The sequence below is a fragment of the Phyllostomus hastatus genome, unplaced genomic scaffold, assembly GCF_019186645.2.
Source record: "Phyllostomus hastatus isolate PE091 unplaced genomic scaffold, TTU_PhHast_1.1 phas_contig_402, whole genome shotgun sequence".
NCBI classification, from domain to species: Eukaryota; Metazoa; Chordata; class Mammalia; order Chiroptera; family Phyllostomidae; genus Phyllostomus; species Phyllostomus hastatus.
This window is the reverse complement of record NW_025333873.1, coordinates 3,220,696-3,227,547: the sequence shown is the minus strand read 5'-3', so window position 1 is coordinate 3,227,547 and position 6,852 is coordinate 3,220,696.

Here is a 6,852-nt window from a genome sequence, read left to right as displayed (position 1 = left end):
GCCGGTGTGGCTTGGTTGGTTGGAGCATCGTCCTGTAGACTGAAGGGTTTGGGGCTTGATTCTCGGTCAGGGCACATGCATGGGTTGCGGGTTCAGTCCCCAGTTGGGTCGTGTGCGAGACAACGGAGCAGTATTTCTCTCCCTCCTTTCCCCTCTCTCTAAAAGAAGAAAAAAAAAAAGGAAAACAAAGCAGTCCTTCAAACAAAATACCCATAAATGAGCCTGTTTGTATTCACTGAGAACTTCATAGGCTCCAGGTAATTAACCATAAAAAGGTTATTTGGGTTTGTTTGGGTTTTTTTGAGTTTTCTGGTCTTTCCTTTTGAGATGCTTAAGAGATTTGATCTATATTTCTTTCTTCTTCTTTTTCTTTCCAGAGAGAGGGGAGGGGAGGGAGAAAGAGAGGGAGAGAAACAGAGATCGCTGCCTCTCGCACACCGCCAACTGTGGACCTGGCCCGCGACCCGGCCTGTGCCCTGACAGAGAAGCAAACGAGCGAGCGACCTTTCGGTTCACAGGCCGGCACTCAGTCCACTGAGCCACACCAGCAGGAGCTGATCTGTATTTCCTTTTTTTAAAAAAAGTGAAAACATAGCTCTAATGATGTGCCAAGCACTGCTCTAGCACTCCACAAATACAAACGTACTCTCGACTCGCTTTTGGATGAACCCTTATTCTTCCCCCCACCCCATAAAGAGAGGGCCGACCTCCCATGCTGGCTTATTACCATTGCAAAGTCATTCCTCCCAGCTGTTTGCCGTCCACCCCAGTGAGGAAGAGAATCCCCTCAAAGTGGGCGTCCCCCTCGGAGCCCTGCCACCACCTTGATCCCATTCCTGCCTGTTAGCACTAATGAGCTGCAGCCGCAGGCAGGCGGTGCCCCTGAGGGCTTTCAGCTGGAAGGGAAGAGGTGGGAGTTCCTGATGTAACTTGGCAGGCATCTCTCGCTCTGCAACAATACCCGACAGACTGCCGGGGGACCCTGCCTGGGGGAGGCGTGGGGCAGAGACGGGGTGCCGGGGTGAAATGAGCGCCCAGGGAAGACCAGTCAGGAAGCAGACTCTGGGAGAGACGGGGGTGGCGGCCGTTCCACCTCCAGGGAAGCCTGCTAGACGTTGTCAGGCTGAACACAGACGGTGGGTGGAGAGGGTCTGGACTAGCAGACAGCAGTGGGTGCTATAAAACACCAAGGAAAGGAAAGAGCGGAAAAGGACTCCGTGGTGGGGGGACCTTGAGATTGGGAGAGCGAGGACTGCTGTGGACCAGAGAGCCGGTCTGGGGTAGGGAAGGGTGGATTCTGTTTGGACATGATATTGTCCGCTGCCGTGGCACATCTGCATGGAGATGTCACAGAGATAATGAAGCTAGAAAACTGGGGCGAGGCACAACAGGAAAAAAAAAACACAACATTTTTATGTGGTAAGTGCCAAAGAACAGGAACTTTATTCACTAATAAATCCCAAGCATCTGGGACAGTATTGGCACATAGGAGATGTTCAATAAACATTTGTGGACTGAATCCTCAACACAAGCAGCTTTGTGGCAGTAAGGGGGACACCAGATTTCATGGGCTTAGGGAGGGAGGGACTGGTTCAGAGGTGCCGATCCCAAGAGGCAAGGGAATAAAAGGTGGTGTTGTGATTGGACCTGAAAGAGTCTAGAAAAGGCTGGGAAAATGTCTGGCTTGACCAGTTGTGGCCCAGTTGTCTGAATATCATCCCACAAAGCAAAATGTCCCTGGTTCAACTCCTGGTCAGGGTTAGGGTTAGGTTTCAGGTTTGGTCCCAAGTCAGGGTGCAAGTGAGAGGCAATGCTTTTCCCTTTCATATCAACATTCCTGTCCCTCTCTTTCTCTTTCCCTCTTTAAAAAAAAAAAAAAAAAAAAAAAAGCCCGGGACAGCTGTGATGAACCCACAGGAGATTAATGGCAGGGTCCCAGAGTTGGGCGCGAGGGGAGCCTAGGTTCCGTGAATTTGTGGTAAAGCTGGGGCGACCATGTCCACCCAGGACAGGGCTTTGCGCAGGCGTGTCACCCCCACCCAGGAACCCTAGAAATACCAACCTCTTCCTGCTGGAGAGGTCGGTTACCACCACACGCTCCTGCAGATCCGCCCTGGGGGTCAGCTGGTAAGGCCCTGGCTTGTTGGCCCGTTGGTGGGGGCCCGAGGGTGAGGAGAGGACTTGATAGGCTTTCCACTGGGCCCACGTTCGTTTGTTCACCATCTTTCCATCCCCTCACTCCTTTACCGACAGCCGGTACTGAGCGTTCACTCGGTGCCAGGCTGCGGGCTGGGGGCTGGGGGGCAGACTCGAGCAAAGCGGTGCCTTCCCTCGGGGCGATCTTCCGATCTGCCATCTAATCTCCACCGCCCACCCCACACCCTGCCTCCCAGGAGTCCTGCATGACGAGCCCTGACCCGAACCTGCATGGGGCAGCAGGTGGGCTGGGCGGAGGCCAGCCAGCGGGAGGCCGTCTCTGAGCAGGCCTCACGGCCAGGGAAAGGCGAGCTTGCTGTTGTAGGGTCTCAAGCCTGCTGATTTTGGTAAGCTTGAACTGTCTCTTACTTCCCGGGTTTGGTTCTCCTTCGTTTCTCCCCAGGTTTTTTGGCTACAGTCCTTTCAAAATGTACAGCCCATCTCGGTTGAGCCAAAGAAAATAGGAGAATGGAATTGAATGTGCAGACTGCCCAGGTCTGAGAGGGGCAGGCAGGGAACCCTGGCACCAGACGTCCGCAGGAGAGGAGCAGTCAGAAGGCTCGCACCTGGACACCCACCTCCACGGAGCTTTCCTGCTCTGCTCTGAGGAGGCTGCACGTTTTACGAATGGAAATTGTTCTGAACAAGGAGCCTGCAGCCTTTCCCTTCGAGCGCCAGGTAGGGGAGGCTATGGATGGCTGCGCTTTCCTTCTCCCCAGGAGTGAGCCACCCACTTAGGAACTGACCAGGAAGTCTTGCGGAGGCCACGGAGTTCTGGTGCCAGAGGGATGGAGGCCACGGAGTTCTGGTGCCAGAGGGACAGAGGCCACGGAGTTCTGGTGCCAGAGGGACAGAGGCCACGAGAGGTGCCCTTCCCAGGGTGGCTCCAGTGTAGAGGGTCAGCTCTGACATGGAGGAGATCTGTCTTCTGAGTGGGCTTTGCCCGGGCCAGCTGGGGACCACTTCCTGGGGCTGCAGGACGCCGAGCCAGGGAGCAGAGAGGGGCAGAGGGAGAGCAGGTTCACCATCTGGGAGCAGGGCCACGGGAGAGAGGCTCAGGCCCTGGCAACCCCGGCCCTCCTTCCTACCCGTGCTCCCAGCGCTTTCTCTCCCCCGTCCTGGAAACAGGGTCTACTCTGTGGGATCATTTGTGACCCCAGCTGCATCCTCAACCTCAGGTTCTGCCCCACAGAGGCCAGGAAACAGGCCAGCTTCCCCGGAAGTTATTGACCACATGCTGGTGGGATGGGCCTGCAGCTCATGGCTGAGACTGGGAGGCCCGGGGAGTCCCAACTTGGGGGGTGAAAAGTCCTTGAATGCAGTTCTCCAGGAGGTGGGAGAATCTGCCAGGAGGCGGGCAGGGGTTTTCCCATCCCAACTCAGGTCCTGAGTTCCCTCCAGAGCCTTCGGGCTGCCTGCCCCTGCTGCTACCGGGGCACGGGCCTCGCGGGGGCGCCGCTCCCCTCCGATAGTCTAGCTCCAGGCAGCGGGATGGGCCCACAGCTCCTCCTGTAGACTGACCAGCATGGAAGACTCTGATGGGGCAGCAGAGTCACTGGAGGGAGGGGGACACGGCTTTATCTCCCTGATCTTCCTCTAGACCCCAGACAGATTGCTCCCCTGGCCTGCAGGGTCCTCACCATGGAAAGGAAGGTGTGTATACCCCCACCAGCTAGCCCAGCAGCCCCCAGGTAAGCATCGACGTGAGGAAGTCGGGGCCCGTCCTCTACCTAGATGCCCCCCAGGCCCAGGCCCTGCACCCTTCCATTCTGGCTTTTCTGTCTGGCACCTTGGTCTCCTGTCTCTTGTGGACATACCTACCCCTGCACTCTCAGGATGCCAGTCCTGCCTCCCCTCCGCCCTCTCCGGCTCTCCCTTCCCTCTGGCCCCTCTGGCCCCTGCCCTCCCCCTCTCCCCCTGCTTAACCAGCCGTGTAATGAGCTGCCAGGGCTGGGCTGATGGATGGTGGGCCTCCCCGTGGTGCCCCGCCCCTTCCCAGCCCCTCTCCTCACCTCTCCCTCTACCACCTATTTTATCACCAGGGAAGGCCTCCGAGAGAGACAGGGCCTCTGGATAAGCTGGTGGCCGAGGTGGGTTGGGGAGATAAGGGGGTTGGTGCAGCAGCTCCTGCAGATAAGGAATACCCCAGCTCCCTCGGGGCTGCTCTTGGAAAGAAGAAAGATGCTCTGACCCTCACGCCTTCCCTGTCCCTGACGGAGCCCTGCCTGGAGGTGGGTGGAGAAGCAGGGAGCATGGAAGAAATGGCTGGGGACTTAGAGTTGTCAGAACTGAGTGCGACTCCCAGCTGTGACCGTTATTAGCAGCATGACCTTGAACAGGTAAGCCTCAGTTTCTCCACATGCATCAAGTTCAGATAATAGGTACCTCAGTGCCTTTCGCTAAGTGTTAGTTCAGTACATGTTGGCCCCTTTCCCTGCTGCCAGGGCGCCGGGCCACCCTGTTCCCCTGCAAGCTCTCCCCTGCATCCTGGACTCCACCGTAACGCTGACCCTTTCCTACAGTCCCCCTGCATGCCAGGCGTGTTCACACCCACAATGTCACACAGTCCCTCTTATTGCAGTTAGGAAAGCCAGGAGGCAGAGAGGTTATCAGTGATCCAACTGTTAGTTGAGGGCTGAGGCAGAGCCCAGGAGCCGGAGTCCAGAGCCCCAGGAGCAGCAGGTTGCTGAGAAAGGAGCCGAAAAACTCTGGCTGAGCAAGAGCTTCAGTGGCTCCTGAGTGGGAGGGAGGAGCTGTGGTCCGGCTGTGGTCCGGCCCCTGTCACTTAATGGGTGACCATGGAGAAGTCCTTTTCCCTCTCTTAGCCTCTCCTTCCTCATCCTCTCTTTGCAGGGGTGTGAGGCAGAGATGGACCCCATGCTTTGTGAGGCTCTTTCTGCCTCGAACAGTCCGTTCCTTTCCCTGCAGAGGGCCCCGGCACCGTGTACATAGGTGGGCCTGCAGCTTAAGGCCATTGCTAAGAAGGTGGGCTTCTAGTCCTCGTTCTCCCCAACCTCCATTTCCTCCCCCTTTCCCACCCCCGCCCTGTCGCTGGGGGCCAGTAATCAATGAGACGTAAAATGAGAAAGTATCAGGAACTAGCAAAGCGTGGCGAGCAGCTGGGGCAGCCTCCCCGCTCCCAGTGTGATGGGCTGCCAGCCTGTCTGTCACCCTGGCGCAGCCTCCCACGTCCACCTCAGAGCATCGGACCGGCGTGACTCACCAGCCTGGGCCCAGGCCCCCAGCTAAAGATCAGAGTGGGGAGGCCCACTTCCAACCAGTCCTAAGGCCTCACCTTAAAAAAAGTAATGAAACATGTGTGTACTGACAGGGCAAAGTGCAGCCAGGACGTATGGTTGACTCACAAGAGCAGGTTACAGGATAACGAGGTCCCATTTATATTATGATATAGAAGTGTTTGTATGTCTATATAAAACTATAGGTGGGAGCCCTGGCTAGTGTGGCTCAGTGGTTGAGTGCCGGCCTGTGAATCAAAAGGTTGCTGGTTCGATTCCTAGTCAGGGCACATGCCTGGGTTGCCAGCCAGGTCCCCAGTGCGGGGGGTGCGCGAGAGGCAACCACACATTGATGTTTCTCTCCCTCTCTTTCCCTCTCCCTTCCCCTCTCTAAAAATAAAGTAAATAAAATCTTTTTAGAGAGAGGGAAGGGAGGGAGAGAGAGAGAGAGAGAGAAACATTAATGTGCGGTTGCTGGGGGTTCTGGCCTGCAACCCAGGAATGTACCCTGGCTGGGAATCGAACCTGGGACACTTTGGTTCCCAGCCCACACTCAATCCACTGAGCTACGCCAGCCAGGGCTAATAAAATCTTTAAAAAATAAATTGGGGCAGGAGTCTCAAAACTGTGAACAGCAGCTATGTCTGGGAGTAGATTCCAGGGGCTACATTTCACTTTCTACTTTACACACATTTCCTTCGAGCCCCCTTAAAACAAGGATATATTATAATATGCTTTAATGACAAAAATGAACTAATTTTTATAATAAAGATATTTCCATTATGGGGGGGGAAACCTTGCAGAAATATGCATGGGCAAATAAAAAAATACCGTGTCTTTGCTTCAGGTGGAATGTGATCAATCTGGGGTGGGAAGGCCGGTGAACTCCTGCTGATCCAAAGCACTAGATCTAAAGTCAGAGCAGAAAGTTTGATTTTTAAAAAGCAAAAATCAGTCCCTCACTGAGTCTGGTTTGCAAGAGCAAATCTGTCAAAAACATATGTGATTCTTAAGGCAAAACGGGAATCACTGTAAAGCGGTCCGTGGTGCCCGCAGCCCGAACCTGGACTTAGGGCTGGACCGCACCGCTCACCTCCCCCGCATCACGAGCCTGAGAACTGAGCCCACACTAGCACTGTGGTCCAACCACGCTCCCCTGGAGGGATGGGGCCTTTAGGAATGATTCCCCAGAATCCCTTGGCTCCTTGCCTTCCAGCTTTCTCCTGCAACCCAGCCCAGGGCTCCCGGAGGCTCTCCCTGAGCCACAGACCGGGTCGCTGGAGCAGGCTGTGAGTAGGGAACAGGGTACAGAGCCTGGTGGGCTCTAGCCTGCATCATCGGAATGTGTATTTGACGGTGGAGGGGGTGGAAGGGGTCGGGGGCCTGTGCAAGGTCGCTTGGACTGCATGAGTCTGTTGGT